Here is a 17,586-nt window from a genome sequence, read left to right as displayed (position 1 = left end):
TTTTTCCTCAATCTATTGCTGACCTCTGATGATACATCGCTCTGACACTGAAAAACACAAAGTCAAACACTTTGTATTCACGTCTTCAGGCTTGGGTTACAGCCCAGGTTCATAATTAATGGTTTATGAGAAATCATTAGAAATGGAATGTGTATAGGGGGGCTGTTTTTTATTGCTGTGTTTTATAGGAGATGCTCTGAAACATAAAAAAAACAAAAAACGTTTGCAGCTGGTTTTACCAACAGAATGAAACTCAGGCAGATGAAGCAGACCTCTCTCTCCTTTAGAGCTGAAAGCAAGACCACCATTCACTTTCATCTGAAAAGAGAAAGCAGAGGCAGAAAAAGAAAATTCCATTAATAAGGAAGATGGAGTCTTTTAATAATTACTAGCCATTCATTGATCAAGCACTCCGAGACAGGAACAATGAACGCTTTGAGTGGGATGAACCCTGCTCCTGCTTCTACTTCAGAAATCAGTAATCAAGCATCTGACTCAAATGTCTGTTCTTAGTTAACTTAACAAGTAAAACTCAGCCTTTGCTTTTTCTTAGCTAGCTTTAGGTTAGAACAGTGGTTCCCAAAATAGGGGGCTTCATCTTCAGAAAGGTTTGGAAACCACTGGGTTAGAATAACGTGAGCTTCACAAGCCTAAATTGAAGGACATTGAACTGTATCCCTCACTATATTATTTACAAAGAAAATATGACTTGACCAATTCATATAGGCTACTAAACATTGTGCCAAAATATTATCAATAACGTTGCAATCAATTCCTAGCCAACCACCGCTAAGGAAAGATCCAGGAAATGGACACATTAGATCACATAAAACTGAAACATAATGTTACTGCTTCTTTTTAATACCATGCAGCAACAAAACAATTAATTACATGACATTGCATGAAACTTTGAAGCAGCGGCGGCAATAATATAACAGGGGTTAGCAACCGCCGCTAAATTTCTATAGTTAATATACAGTATAACTTTTTGAGCTGGCAGAGGAAAACTAGTGTACGTCTTCCACCACACACACACACACACACACACACACACACACACACACAGTTAGTCTTGCATTATTATTGACAGTCAAAGTCTATTATGTTACCAAGACTAGCACCAGGGGCACCAGTTCTTGTGTACCAGGTTTTAGAAAGCTTGATGTTTATTTTGAAAATCAAAAATCTATGACATAAAGAGGGATTGACTCCTAGTTCCTATAACTTATCAAAATGTTTTGTAGTTACAGTAAGATCGTATTAAAAACAGAGCTATAGTCCAGAAAGAGAACCCGTGCATAAGTGTCAGGAGCTGCAGGATGGAACGGAGACATGGACAGACCTATTTTCCCTGATTGCAAACTGGTGAAGGTCTAAGCGGACTGCGCTGGATACACTTGGCGCTCTGTGATTTTTATTTTTACAGATGTTAATGCAACAGGGCTGTAATTATACAGGCAACTGATGATGGATTTCTTGGGCACAAGGATCATGCAGCTAATTTAAACCAAGCAGGAACTTTGCATTCCATGACACACCTGTTAAAAATATCAATAAAGACTGTGGCATGCAAGTTCATCTATGCTACCTGCCCAGAACCAATGGCTGACAGACAATTCTAACAACTAGCTTGTGACCATGGTGGGTCACAAGCTAGAGACTGACAACAGAGATAGAGGAAGAGTGAATATTGAACTCACATTCATCAGAAACCCAAATTAATAATAATGTTTCTCTGGGTGTCATAGAAGTGTAATTAAGCTGCATATAAGCATATTCTCCTTTTGAAATCTTAAAATAACGTTCCACAGCTAAATAACTTTCAATATAAAATATATTTCAATATAAAAGATCATCAGAAACACATTTTTAGTGGATACAGACAATGGTGTGTTCTTATTTTACATTTTGCACAGGTTGAGGTGATTTCAAAGGAGTTGTCATTTCATGTTCGTTTTGATGAAATAGTGTGAAGGAATTTAAAGATATGTTTACTTTCACAAAAACCAAACTAAGTCCTGATTTCGTGTTTTGCTACATCAACATCTCATATTAAATGGACTGTATTTATACATACACTATTCCACAGAAAGGTCAGAATCTGCTAAGAAAGCATAATGGATTGCAGAACAGCACAAAAGTGACACCTGCTAAATTTGAATGTATTCTCGGGTTTGTCTGCAATCTGTCACATTTGCAATACATTACAATGTTCAACAGCCCTCCCTATAAAAAACGTGCTGTTCCTTGCTACAGTGCATTATGAAAGGTTGCAAATGGGCTAATTTGCAGCTTTGACAGCACCAGCCTCAGCAAAAGCGGGTAGTAATAGGTTTTGAGGTGCCGCTTCAGCGACTGCCGTGATGGGAACGCTGTGGTTGAAAGTAGACATAGGTCAGGCTTCCCAGGAAACTCTGACAAATTAAAAACAGAAAACCTTTGACATTTATCATGCTAGGAGTCTACAAAGGTCATTGCCTGCTTTCATTTTCCTTCCCCATCGCCCCTGGACATGTTTTTCTGTGATTGCTGGAGCTGCAGCAGGGGGAATCAGGAGCTGTGATTTCAGAGAATATTCTCACGATGACAACATTTCTCATACAAGAAGCAGATATATGGAGCAAACCGAAATGTAAACTTATGGAGTCCCTCTGCTGCTGCTCTCCCATTCCCTCTTATTTATTTACCACGCCAGTGATAGGCCAGTTGTTAGTGAGCCTATCATGATGATTAGATATCACATCAGTTTGATCAGGACGCTATTAAGAAGTAAACTGCTGTTGTGTAAAGAACAACCACGGTTATGTAATAACACGCTAAAATTCATTTCTGATTTCCTCGCGATACATCATTCCACACCATAAACACTGAAAACTTGTAATCCCACTGGACCATGACTGTCTCATTTAAATGTTAATAGAATTCCCATCATTTATAATTTAATGTGCTCCCTGGCATTTTCCGTTCATCTCAGCAATGCTATCTTATGTGACAACCCAATTTACGGCTGGAGCTGACCAAATTGCTTTAGCATTGTAATGCTAACACCATAATAAATCCTTCATGTACTCTTCCTTTTCAGGTGATAAAAAAAACATTTAATAGAAATTTATACAGCACATATAATCCATTTCCATTGATTTCCCTGGTGTTGCACACACTGAGAGATTGTGCCTTCAAGTCAGATACAATGCAGTTGAAGAAACATTACATCTGAGGAATGTTACAGAGATTGCCCTTTTTGCCCTCTCGTTCTCATAGGTGGCGTTAGTGGGGCTGAAAGCAGTGTGAGAGATGACACAAGCAGTTCTAGGAAGACGAATCAGACAGATTATAGCTTTGAAGAGAGAGAGGAAAGGGAGCAAGGCCAGGCTTAATGCTGGTAGGTGTCATTTTGTGTGACCTTTCTGGGAATTAACATTGTGCATGACCCAGAGCATGTCTGCTTGTAACTGAGACAGTCTGGGGCTTCTGCTGCTGTTTCCCCTCCTCATCCTTCTTCTGGCAGACATCATAACCCAACTCAGCCTCCTGATGCCTGACTACCTTCCAATTGACCTGATCACGGCCAATAACTCTGATAATCCCTCAGTTCTCATTAGCTCCCTCACACAACTTGAACTGAAAATTAAATTCTACGCGCTCCATCTGTGTCTGCGAGGTAGCTTAACCTTTGATAATAAGTTGCCACATCTTAGCAGAGAAAACCCAGGATTAGTAGACTCGTGGAAGCTTTTGTGGGAGAAAGGCAGCATCAAAAGTTGATCATTGTTTAGGTGGGGGAATATGAATGTGGATTCACCCAAGATACAGGCTGTCAAAGCTTGAAATCCTGTGATTAAGACATGTAATCCTATGTTAATTGTGGAATGGGAGCATGTATGTTTAAGTGGTGATCCCTCACTATATAGTTATTTCAAACCAGGCGTATCAAATTTTCTTTAAAGGATAAGTCTGGTCGATCCATATATCGATCTTCGTCCACTTAACCGGGGTTGGGTCGTGGGGGCAGCAGCTCCAGCAGGGGACAGCAGCTCCAGCAGGGGACTATAATTCGTGGACCTATGATGCCATCAAGACCACATGATCTGCAAAGAGCAGCAATGAGATCCCTAGCCCACCAAACTGCAACCCCTCTCCACCCCGATGACGCCTCGACATCCTGTCCAGGAATATTACAAACAGGATTGGTGACAAAGCGCAGCCCTGGCAGGGGCATACCCTCACCTGAAACGAGTCTGAATTACTGTCGAGAACCCAGACAAGGTTCTTTGCTTTCTTGCTGAGATAAGAGGATCGATTCAATGTCTGTATTCTTTTTTTAAATGTGAAGCTACTAAAAACGGAGGTAAACAGCTCACCTGGCTCTGTCCCAAAATCTGACGCAAAAATTGTCATTTTGCATCATTTTTGCCCAGTGGCTGTGGACTACAAGCCAACTAGTTCCGCATGTTTTCAACCCGCTCAATGCCACACTGTCTGTCTGTGTCAATAAACGGTAGGAGTGGCTTAAGAGTGGACTCTTCGATCAGCGAAGCAAGTGCATTCTGGGATTTGGTGTCTTTCATCCACATTAGCCAAAATCACATTTTCTGGCTTTTTTTTGTCTTCATATTTCTACTACACAAGTGACCCAATTTAAATATATATTTATCTTTGCAATGGTGAAATATCCCTTAAAGATTTTTTTCTGTTTTCTACACCCAAAACAAAAAATCCTGAACAATGACTGTTGAAGCAATGGGGAACCAGGTCGGAGTGGAGGGGGCTTGTCTAACAACTTATCCCACACAGCAGAGACACAACAAAAACAGCTTGAACTGCTGCTAACGTGTCTCAGTTAAGTCCCAATTAAAATAAATTAAGCAAAAAGGGATTTGAAGATAGAGACACATAGGGAGAGACAAAGTGGGAATGATGTTTTAAGTCAAGTTCTTTTTTTTTCTTAAAATAATGGTTTACACTTTACATAGGTATCTACATAAGAGCGACATGACACTGTCATGAACGTGTCATAAACATTATAAACAGGTCATGAACGCTTCTTTTAGTAACTGTCATTAGGTTTTGTCATGACAAGTTATGGTTAGAGTTCATGTGTTCATGACTTAGTCATGTCACTCTTATGTGACATGACACATAAGAGTAAAGTATGACCAAATAATGCCTGTAGTCGTGCACCAACTACAATGATTTTTATCTGAAGACATCCAACATAAATCACTTTATAATCAATTTTCTTTCCCTCAACAAGTTTCTCCCTTAGGAGGGGTTTCATATGCTCATGATTGCACTGTGTTCATGCTTTCTCCTCTCTTCACATCCTTGTCTGTATTTGACGTCCTCCACAATCCAGCCTTTAAACATGATGTGTTTTGAGGGACAGATGAGAGGAAATGATTCATTCATCAGACGAGACCCAGCATACAAATCCCAGCTGACCTGCTCATCGGATGGTTGATATTGCAGATCTTCCTTGGGGCAGGTGTCAGGCTACGCTTATTAGAGCTTTCAGCGAAGCATGGTGTGCAGGTCATCCCGTAGTGACTCTGTGCGACAGCAAACACAAGCTAGCCTCACCTCTGAACATGTGCACATTGCACCACCTAATTCAAACGTCAAACCAGATAAGGAACTGCTGGGATGATAGTGTGATATGAAGGCTGAGCGGGCCTGTCAGAGCAGTAATTATTTACTCCAAGAGGAGATATGGATTTGGCCCCAGGTGTATGTTTTCCTGTTTCTGAGGGCATTCTGTGGGTATATGTGTCACATCAGAAATTTTCGGCAGCAGATATATACTCATCAAAACCTTTGTGATTGCTTTGGACCGGCAATTTCAAAACAAAGCGCAGAGGAAGATGACTGAGTGCAGCTGTCCGTGGTGCTGAAATTGACACCCAAAGATTTGACTGTGTTTGCTTTCCTTATCTAAAGGTTTGACATACATTGCATTAGATTGCATAACATAATTATTTTGGGGTGCTTCTGGAAAATAAAAAAAAAATCACAGTGCATTCGGTGCCAGATAAACACTACACTATAAACACCTGACATTATGTTTTTTTAATGTACTCTAACTATGACATCCTTTTTAATTTGAGAATACTTTCATATTATTTTATTTTATCCTAAATCCTGCTACACCTGCAATAGACGTGATAAAATCCAGGACTGTAGGACAGGTTATCTGTGTTCATTTGCTCATATCATGTGATGCATTTTAAATACAAATATATTTTTGTCTAACTTGATGCCTTCCTCAACTAATGTTCATTAGAACTTAAGCTTGTATGTAAAGATATTAATTTAGGACTATATACGGATATCTACTGGGCTTATAGTTAATTTCAGTGGTGGAGAAAGTGTTTATATTCTTTTCTTGACTAAAAGTAGCCATACTATGCCAAGAAAATAAGCAAAAAGTCCTTCATTAAAAATGTACTGAAGTGTTTGAAAGGCGTTAGGAATTAACAAACAAGCTAAGTGATCGTGGCAGCAGTAAACCAGCAACTCCTATGTTCTGCAAGGAAAATGACTCTTTTACAGTTTACAGTAAATACCGGTAGTCTAGAGCTACATCTTGTTTCTAATGAAAAGCCCACCGGCATCACAACTACATGTAAACAGACAGATACGTAAAAAAAAGGTTATGTACTGATAAAAACAACTCAAAGCAGCTTGACCATTAAAACAATATATAATACAGCATTGGGGATCCGTAAAAAAGGTAATGTGAAGCTTAGACCTGAAACCTTTGCTCTGCTTCATTTTAGTTTCAAATTCCAATTATGAAATTAACATGGTTTTTCAAATCCTTACCATAAACCAAGGATGGAAACTGAAGCACAGTCTGTTCCTCAGCCTTGCTTCCTTTTATTTGCTCAACCACTGTGCAATAATTTCCTGTGCCAAGGTAGAGGCAGCACACATTACATTCTATTCTGAGCACAGGCTTCATCCTTCCTGTGTATTGTGAAAGAATCCAATAATAGGGCTGAAAGTGAGAGAAACCCTGCAGAGATCTAATCAGTGCCACACATTGTAGTGAGCCAGTGTCTAATGTATGCCAGAGCAGCATGCTCATCAGCAGCCATTTTCAGAAGCCAAATTTATGAATTATCATCACTCAATGTTTGTGGTACATTTCTTATAACGCAAATGAAACCAAAATGTCCTCTGACATTTGTGCTGAGGTTTCAATAGGCAACCCCCAGAACATCTGCAGAGGGGCAATTCAGAAATCTTGCTGAGCTGGTGGTTAAATGGCAGTGATGGACATTTTCTTCACTTCTTCGTTTTTTCTTTTCAACTCCATGACAACTCCAGTCCTCTGCCTCTTTTTGACCACACCAACTGACTCCTTCTTACGTACAAGAACCCAATTTTATATTTTACCAAATTATTTTGCAGCCACCGGGAAGGATTCAGTCTATTCCTGCTGAATATTTACTCTTGCAATCTCTTTCTCTGACAAGAAAATGCCAATTTACTTGGCGCTCCAACTTGCTTTCATCCAATAAGCCAGATGCAAATTAATTCCAGTAAAGAAGGTCAAACATATTCAAGATTTCTCTGAGCCCTCTTCAATAAAAAAAGGGTCTGGTGTTGTTCTAAATATGGAAGTACTCTTAAAATATGATGCACACTGCCCTGTGTGCTAGCTTGTAACACATTCCCAATAACCTTTGTTTTGCCTACTTGATAACAAAATATGGGATATCTTAAATTCACTTTAAATGCATGAGAATCTACTTAATTTGCTTCACAAAATCCCAACCAAATAACGGAGTTATTCATACACAGGGCTCAAATGTGTGCAGTGGGCAGGTTACCAGAGCGATTTGGCTTAAAAAGTGCATCCTGCTCGACAGGATGTGGGGGAAATGCTGAGCAGGCAGATCAAGTTCTTTCCACCTGTTCGCAGAGGGAATGACCTCCACGAACAGGTAGAGATCCCAGCAGGGTAAGTTCATGTTAAAGCCAAGCATGCAGGTGATTCACAGTCGAGTGATGAAGCCATAAAAGACGAGTGAGCTTAACTCACAACCCAAAAATGAAATAAGAGTTAAGACGTGTCAGAAAGTAAGATACCCTCACACCTTGAACTGAGGAGCCATCTGGCAAAAGTGAATATAGAGTAACTAAAAAAGTTAATGAGATTTGTCAAATATTTCTTTATTTTCACACAGCCATGTTTTTTTTCTTCTTTTTAATATCTACATTTGAAGCTAATAAGAGACCTTAAGAGGAAGATAAACTGAAGCAATGAACTGAGGCAAAAATGATTCATATGTATAAGGGATCAGAATTCAACAACAATACACCTTTATTCTGGTCTTCCACTTCTGTTTAATTTTCTCAATATTTACAGTGCAGTATTGATTTGTCTCATTATAAGCGCTCAAATAAATAGGGAGCCACAAAATGCCAGCAAATGTCAGCTGATGAAAATGCATGACTGATGGGCGAACTGTGTGTTTTCATATCACATTCACACACAATTGGCTCTTAATGTCTGCCTATCCCCTCCTTAATGCTACAGGGATGCAACACTCTGCAAAATACCTTCAGAGTCAAAGAGGGCCATTCAATGATGATAAACACTTTGCTTACATCAACAGATCCGAGAACTTCATTTACACACTGTTGTAACCGAGGAAAGGGTCAATTTACTCTGAATTCAATCAGCGGAAGAAGGGAATTGTTTATAAAAATTCATAAATATTTTGCCCTATTTCTAATCTGTCAAGAATTGGTGAATGAGGTATTTGTCATTGGTTTATAATTTGCAGTTTAATCTTATTTGGGAACTAAGTGAGCTGAATACATAAGCTCTGTTTAAACACATCCGCACTGGCAATGGCTCGAAATGGAAATGGGTCTTTTTCAATTAATTACTTTCAGTGACACAGTGACTCAGTTCTTATTCACTGTAAGAAAACTTTAACATTTGTTGCTTTAAAATCCTTGTTGTTCGGGTCTATATATCTAACAGTAATTCTATAAACCTTTTTATAAACATTATCCTCAACTCTACCTGTCGATGGACTGCGTTGTGTGATATAGATCATTATACAATATGTTAATATCATTATGATACTGTAGGGGTTCTCTTGGTATGCTATTATTGTATAATGGGACAGACTAATGTGGAGTTACAGTCTGTTCAGTGTAAAGTATAATTTGTTTTCTTCCACAAAATTCCTTGGGTCAACATAAACAGAAACAGTAAGTTCATTGTTTTTGGAATCAATACAGGAATAACAGCCATCATTTCTGAACAAAACATCTACAGAAATTCAAACTTCATGAAGGAAACCCAAGTCAAAATGTATGCTTTTTTTATGATAAAACAAACATTGATTGATTCCCCAGCGGTTTTCTAAAAGTTTAATACATAAAGACCAGAGAGACAAGGACACAGACACATTTAAGAACCCCAAACAAAAGCCAATAATCCTGATACTCTGATGTACGTATGTGTAAAATCATTTTTGTGTGATTAAATGAGCTGGGGCTTGAGTTTATTGCTAGAGTGTGAATTTAGAGGATTGTTTGTGAATACCATAATTAAATGTTCATCTAAATGTACAAAGTCAGTGTTGTTGAACAGGGAAACTGATGAGATTGAGTGGAAACATCAGTGCTTGTATTCTTGTTTGCCACCCCTGCTATGACAGTGTAATTAGCAGCTTTGTGAAGCTCACAGTAGATTGTTTTCATTAAAAACTCTTTCAAGGAAGTGTTAAATAGCAGCGTGGGAGTTTGAGAATGTAACTTTGGGGTCTTTAGCAGCTATCGTAGCAGATATCATGACAGTTTGCGTGTTGCATCACATAACACAGCAGGTTTTGTGGCTGAAACATCACCTGCAGTTTAGGTAATTACTGTATGTATAATTTTTCAGCCTCTGCTAATTGTCTGTAATTGTTTTACGTCTAAATTTATCAAGTCAGAGTTGTTGAACAAGGAAAATATGCCGAGATAGAGTGGGAGCATCAGTGCTTGTATTCTTGTTGACACGTTTCCCACTGGACATAATATAAGGTGTGCAGAGATATAGTCTTTCGTTTCATATCCGGAATATTTGCCGGATGTTCCTCATTTCGACCGGATGTCCTTTGCCTTCCGCTGTCTTTGTATTGACATTCTAAACTCTGGTGGATTTCTGAGGGACTATGGTTAACTGCTCCTCAGATCTCTGCAGGGTAAATCCAAACAGATAGCCAGACTATCGGTCCTATCTGAGTTTTCTGTTGCAGAACTAAAACAACCTTTGAACGCACACGTGTTCCATCAAAACAAGTTCCTTCCAGAGGCTATTTTGCAGCGGCACCGTGGCTCTGTCCGGCGCTCAGCCCCACCCAAGGCGACTGTGATTGGTTTAAAGAAATGCCAATATACCAGAGCATGGTTTTCACCCATCCCAGAATGCTGTGTGGACTTGCCAGACCCTCCTCCGCAGCGCTTTGGACGAAGGTCTGGCAATGCAAGAGTAGCAGAGATATGAATAAAACATTTAATTTAAAAAAATTAACTAATTCAGTGGGTCTACAACACAGATGACTATATTCTTAATATAAGTTATTACTCATCAGGTAATGTAAACCAACCGCTACATTACAATTTTAAGTATGTGTCAAATTTTTTGAGTATGGGATGTCAGTTTTATTTTATTTTATTTTTGTATGCTTTTGTAAACTTGGGCTTTGTCATCCTGGAACATGGGAAATCCATGAGAGAACCGTCTTTGTAGCTTTGGGTACATCAGCTCTATTAGTATATCCATAGTGTCTGAATGTGGAAAAATCCAAAGCTTTACAGACCTGCCAGGCCTACTATGTAAAACCCTGTAGTTATGGTTGCTCAGCAATAATTGAGATGTTCGAAAGGAGGGGGTTAATTAATAAACTGTTAATTGCTCACAGTTTAGGTTTTGTTCCTTTTACACCATTTGCTACCCCTGCTATGACAGTATAATTAGCAGCTTTGTGAAGCTCACAGTTTTTATTGTGGGAGTTTGGGGATGTACCTTTGGGGTCTTTAGCAGCTATCGGCGTATTTCCCTGGCTGTTGGTGGGCATTGGATTCCGACTGTTGTTCTTGTTTGCAAAACACTCTGTCTGGCAGATATAGTGACATTTTCCCATTTTGCAACATATTACACAGCAGGTTTTGTGGCCAACACGTCATCTGCAGTTCAGGTAGCAACCATCTTTATCATTGTTCAGCCTCTGCCAGTTGCCTCACAGTGCTTTGACAGTAAAGAAGCAGTGACAGTATTATCTCAACCGAGTGTTAATTGTTTTCAGTGCTTGATGAAGTCAATGGTGTTGCTGTTATTATTCATGTAATATACTGTGTCGGACCATTTTCTGTTTTACTTCTCAGACACACTGTTGTTTGGTCTGTGATCTAAAGTTGTCTAACACATTTGAAAATGATGTACTGTATGTGTAATCAGAATTTAAAAATTGTATGAAAGTAATTCTGTTTCACTTCCAAACTGACCACAGAATTATACTTTTCCCCAAATGCTTTGAAATGTTTATCTAACCCAGACAACGTTTTGTCACTTAAAGTATAAGGCTGGCAAAATTTGTTAATTTTTTTTTATTATCAACAAATCCGTTGAAAAAATCCAAAACCAACAATGGTGTTCCCGTTTCTCAATACTTTGACTTTCCCAGCCTGTCTGAGAGCACTCAAGCCCAATGCTTACTGCAGACAGAGATCTTTAGAAGCCAGTCTCAAAGATAATGACACACTGATTCAAAAGACATAATAACCTCCTAAAACTTCCAGCTGGGCATTGTAGTTTTTAGCAAACAGGAGTAAATAGTGATATTGTTGGGGACTATTTCCAGCTGTGGTTTAATGCACATTTGGTTCTCTAGTGAGTATTTACAGCTGCAGGCAGGACGGTGTATGTGGGATTGACTCAAAATAAACTACAGCGTCCATGTTCATGGTAATGACAGAAAACGCTGTGGCTCAATGATCTGCTTTAAATAGTTTTGGGCAAACAATGGAGGTCTATGGGTACAGATGAATTAACTATATCAGGCTATGGTGATTTCATGCAGCCACACAAGCATGAACCACCAGTCTAACGTGAAAAATGCACCTGGTTTTACTTTTCTTTTGGATGGAAAACAGATCTGAATTTTTTTGAAGAGACATTTATGTGGAAAGCCGTAATAGGAACAAGTGACGAGGGGATGGATAATTGTTTTCCGGCACAGGACTCCTTTTGATGAATGTCTCATTATAATCTGGAGATGATGGATGTGAGTTGGGTAAAGCCTGGTGTGTATATGTGACTATTTAGGCAAAATGAGGGATATGAGGGCCTCTCAATCATATTCTTTGCACAGTGAGGTGTAACGGTTCGGGAGTGAAAGGTTTTAATGGCTTTCAGTTGTTATTATTATGGGTGTTATGACAGCTTGATTGTGCCTGCGGTCTTATTTCATTGTTGTGCTATTTGAATGCACCTCCCTTTGCAGCCTTCCACAGCTTTGTGTGGTTATGGTAATTTTGATAAGTAGATTGCATCTCGATGGCTGCTCCACTTGGGTCCTGTCTGCGGGAGAAGCCTGGAGCAACAGCATAATAATCGTAATGAACACATCTCTAGTGTGTGCAAGGTTACAGTCAGGGGTTTCATTTAGTGTTAAGAGTTCATTTCAGAGGAGCACTCAAGCTAACAATCACATTTTACCCGATCAAAGGCTAAAGTGCCCCACTGGTGCTCAAAGTATCTATATTTTAAAAATATGGGTTTCTAGATTTCCCAAAAATAAAATGGATAGTTTCATACACAAAACAGGCTGCACTTATGTGTCAACATAGGTTCCCCTGATCTTACCTATTAGCTCAAATACTTTATATTATCCAGGGTTTATAACTTCAGAATTAGGCATAATTTGGGCGACCGGATTGCTCAATCGATAGAGCGGGCGCCCATATATAGAGATTTACTCCTCAATGCAGAGGACCAGGGTTCGACTCTGCCCCATGGCCCTTTGCTGCTTGTCATCCCCCCCCCCCCCCCCCCCCCCCCCCCCATGTCTTCAGCTGTCCTGTCAAATAAATGCCCAAAACACATTTATTGACCATATATTCCAAAAATAAGTGTTAAAATAGCGATGATAAGTTAGCTTAGTTGGCTAAGAAGATGTAGCACAGAATTGTGGTGATAATTTAAACTTTATGCTTTATAAAACAGGCAAAACAGACCGAGTCAATTGATATATATAATAATTACTGACTAAACTCGAAACTAAGCATGCAGAAATGTCCTATTGGGGCATATTGTGGTAACACAAAAGGTTTCACAACAAAGGGCACTTAAGCATTGAGAGAAAATCAAAATTAGAACAAACACATAGCTATGTCCTCTCTGCTTTACGTTACAGATTTTATGGGCAACAGCCCTTTTTAATATGAGGTATTTCAAAGAGAAGTCTGTTTTCTGCATCTTCATGCAGTCTTATTCAGATGCTCTCCATTAGAGCAGCTAACCTGTGGCGTTTCTTCTTTGGAAGTTTTCTCCAGAGTCTTGAACACATTGTACACGTGCTGCTCTTGAAGAAGTGATATCACAAGTTTGCAACTTGAAAAATAATTAACAACTGCAATTGCTCGTGAATTAGACAGTGTTGAGTCATTGAACTTGTGCAGTAAATATACCAATCTTCGACAACTTAGTTCCACTCAGTCTTCATCGCTACCTTGAGCAACATTAAAAACAGCACTACTGTGTGTTATTCATACAAGCACAAATCATTATGCTTAGCTTGAAATTGTATGTTCCAGCGCAATGGATCGCTCCTTCACTGATGAATCTGATAAAGAAGACTACAATTTGGAGATGTATACAGTATTTAAATTCATGTAGAGAGGTATTCTAACAATGAATTGTTACCAGCAAAATCAAATCATTACACATTTCTAAAAGCCTATTCAAAACACATGCCTTTTCTATTTTTCACTCTTCCCCTCACCTGACATTGTAGTTTCCCTCTGGTCATGCGTGCAGCATAACTATTTCCAGCACTGACACAATTTACCTGCCTCAGTTGTATGTTTGCATATGTGTTTGTATGCCTGCAGCCATGTGTGTTTTTGCATTACGGTGTGTGTGTGTGTGTGTGTGCAACATTGCCTCATGAACCCCAGTGTCTGATGTAGGGCCAGTAAGGACTATAGCTGCCATCTGGTCAGCCCTGAGGGAGTCCAGCAGCCACCCAGTGCTGCTCGCCCCTAACAGGTAGCACGTCTGACATCTCCAACTCATCTCCAACCCACCAAACGGCAGATAATGAGGGGCAGACAGCTGGCCGACAGACCCAGGAAAACTGCCTACTGAGCTATTTAGCAACGTAAGCAGTTCTGTGTTAGTTTCATGTAGGCATGCTGCTGCCTGGATGTGTGTGTGTGTGTGCGTGTGCAGTTTTCCTTCAAAGTCAGGCATATCCATGCATCACACAATACACCCTCTTATTCACAACTCAATAATGAGGCTTCTCCTGTAAATGTATAGGCTCTGTATCATATAGCTTTGTGAAAGAAGGACATGCTGTAGCATCATATGTCCTACAGATGGCAGTATTTCGAAGGAAACTAGTCAGTGTCTGCTGCTGTCTGCATTTATCTGGACTTTTGAATGAAAAGAAAACTCAAACATATTCACTGTGAAAGGTTGAATGTATAACTTATTTATGAAAAATGGTCCTGACTGTCTCAGTCTCTATGGGAGTGGGGGAGTGGTCCTAACCAGCATGTTAGGTGCTATAACATAATTTCCTTTCACGATCTTCTAAATCAGTTTACATTTATCTCAGAGGATGTGAGGATGGATACTTGTTTTAAAATATACAATGAGCCAAAAATACAGCCCATTTATACATGTTGAAGGCAGTCATTTTATAAATAGACCTATTTTAGACCCTGACATTATCTTCATCCTGTGCGCTGGTGATAACACAGGCAGGCTAAGCCCAATCTGTCTAATTCTAGACATCTTTCTGTTGAATCTCTATTAAATCTATTACATGTATTGCATTTATTGATTATTTCTCCATATTAAAAAAATCTGCCTTAATGTATAAATCTACAAACACTTTAGAGAGTCCACCTAATGACTAAGGGACATTCAATGTATTGCATTGCGCTCAAGTTGTGCCAAAGGATGACGCGACGGAGGTTGGGTCTAAAAATGCACACTGTACGTGAGGTGCAAGTGAACTGATGAGTGACTTCATGTAGCACCGGCATGCACACCGAGAGAGAGAGAGAGAGAGAGAGAGAGAGAGAGAGAGAGAGAGAGAGAGAGAGAGAGAGAGAGAGAGAGAGAGAGACTTTTACAGAAAATAATCAATCCCTGAACGAGGCAGGAGGGTCACTTGATACCGTCTCCTTCTTGGCCGCTGACTGAGAGATGCTCACTGCTGTCCAGATGACTTTACTGGCTGACTGTGTATGCGCGTGCCACGCGTAGAATAAATTAACCGGCAGTTTATCACGCTGAATTTGGCGTTCACACTCATTCACTTGCTGACTGGCAGGCTGGCTGACTCGCGGGACGTTTCCCCACCGGTAAAAATACCAGCGAAATTACCGGATCTGTGCTACTCATGAATGAGTCGCCTCTTATTCCAAGGTGAGTCGCCTCTCCTTTACTGTTATCAGCAGAGCAGCTGCCTGTAGTGCTGTGCAGCCCGGCAGGGTTCTGGAGAGCAAAGTTGGGCAGACTTTACGCGCCTGGGCGTAGTGAAAGACGTCCGGTGCACTCTGAATCAAAGTGTTATATGAAAGGTTTGCATGGGAAAACTATCAGTTTATTCCTCTGCTGTCCACCTGGGGCAACCAACAGATGTGGTCTGATGCTCTGGAGGCAGAGGGACTGTAAATGTCTCAGCTTCAGCACCCATCACAGACGGGAGGCAGAATCTTTGCATTATCACAGGGATACATTTGACTCTACTTTAGGCAAAGCCAGCTAAAGCAGCTGGCTTGTGCAGATTTTTCCACAACTCTTTACACTTGTGGTCATCAGGAGTAGTGTAGTGAAGTATTTAGCCTGGAGATTGAGTCCTCCAGTGCTGCCATGCCTCCTGCAGCCAGGGCTTGTGCAGCCTTGGCAGCCTGGGCAGAGCAGAAGCTACTGGGATGCTGATAAGGCTGGGCAGGAGCTGAGATGGAGTCTGAGCTCGAGAGAACTATGGCACACACGGCTGGAGCGGTGCCAACCTCAACAATGCTGTTGACCAAGCGCATCTGTGTTAGAGCCCCGGTCTGTGTGTGTGTGTTTGGGTGCAAGTAGAGGGCGCGAGGAGGGGTGGTGGAGGGCTGGTTGTTAGATTCAAGGTTTTTTGACTCTCACCCCTCATGCACACCAGATGAACCCATGTTACCTCTGCATGTTCTTTCTGGTCTTGCTTATCTGGCCGGCCAGTTGGACTAGCTTTTTATCCTCCTGGCCCCTCCAGAGTGGGTAAAGCCTCTCATGGAGGGAGAGAGACAGAGAGATTGGCTTCTAACTCCGCATGTTCATGCCAGTCATGCACACTTTATCAGTTGCCTGCTAATTTTAGGATTTATATGAATCTCCACTTCTGTCTCTCACTCTTTTGCTGTTTTTGACAACGACAAACGAAATTTGAGGTTTGGGTTGTGGTGAACGGTGTTCATCTAGAACATGCAGTTAAGGCGTTAACCAATCTAAACTCAGAGGCTGACCAATTTTTTTAGGATAAGTTTTTCAAAAATACATATTTTCCCCCTTTACAGATACTTTTAGTTTTACATGCTGAGGTTTTAAGATATATTCATACCGTTTTTCCGCAACGTAGAGTCAACGTATTTGGCTTGTTCACTGATTTCTATTTGTAGAGTGTTATAAGTTTTTGTTAAGGTCGTTTTGAGAGAAATTGCAGGTGAAACTGCATTATTTTTTTACCCTGGAGACAATGCAGGACCAGTGTAGGTGAAGTAATTTAGAACATCTGTCTCTGTCGAAAATACCCACAAGCCAGGAGTTAAGTGTTATCTCAGGCTTCTACAGAAATTTATGAGCTATAGTGTACGTTTGAGAAGACAGAACCACAACTCTAGCTGCAAAAAAAAAAAAAAATGCTTTTGATTTAAATGACCACCAGTTCTAACTGTGAAATTGATTTTAGAGTAATTTCAACATCAGAGGGTGATGTGGGTCAGGGGCAAAGGCGACGCACAGTCGCTGCAATAGTACATCAGAAGAATTAGTGTATGTAACACAATTACACGGTGTGTGAGTGCACAGCAGCTCACTACTACTACCCATACAGTAGCTGGAAACCCCCAGCCTCCAACCCTCACCCTCTCCCCTCCACCACTACCCCGTTGCCAACGGAGACACTGATTAAACATGACTGTTCAGATGCTACAGCCCGAGGAGGAAGAAGAAAGAGAGCCCTACTGTGTGTATATTGTGTGTGATAATGTTTGCATGTGTGTGTATGTAGTAAATGTGTGTCTGCGTAACCATGTGGATATAGAAGTGTGACTCCGCATTGGAGGGTATACATTAGAGAGCGG

The 17,586-nt window shown here is 40.3% G+C and overlaps 1 protein-coding gene and 1 long non-coding RNA gene across 3 annotated transcripts in view; one reads left to right on the top strand and one right to left on the bottom strand.

Annotated features, from left to right (window-relative positions):
* LOC116687366 (uncharacterized) overlaps positions 1 to 17,586 on the bottom strand; it is a 138,087-nt gene continuing 120,501 nt past the window's right edge. Inside the window, exon 5 of the long non-coding RNA XR_004331524.1 lies at positions 1 to 318. This is a non-coding gene — a long non-coding RNA (uncharacterized LOC116687366). The remainder of the gene's footprint in view (positions 319 to 17,586) is intronic.
* The window catches only part of LOC116687361 (plexin-A2), an 86,798-nt gene continuing 84,544 nt past the window's right edge, over positions 15,333 to 17,586 (top strand). Inside the window, exon 1 of one of the 2 annotated variants that reach the window (XM_032512684.1) lies at positions 15,333 to 15,670. The gene's annotated coding sequence lies outside the window, so the exon portion shown is untranslated. The remainder of the gene's footprint in view (positions 15,671 to 17,586) is intronic. The other variant, XM_032512682.1, reaches the window with a different exon arrangement.

Source organism: Etheostoma spectabile, chromosome 4 (genome assembly GCF_008692095.1).
Source record: "Etheostoma spectabile isolate EspeVRDwgs_2016 chromosome 4, UIUC_Espe_1.0, whole genome shotgun sequence".
Classification (NCBI taxonomy): Eukaryota; Metazoa; Chordata; class Actinopteri; order Perciformes; family Percidae; genus Etheostoma; species Etheostoma spectabile.
Note: the sequence above shows the minus strand (reverse complement) of the source record. Positions and strands in the feature narration are given on the sequence as shown.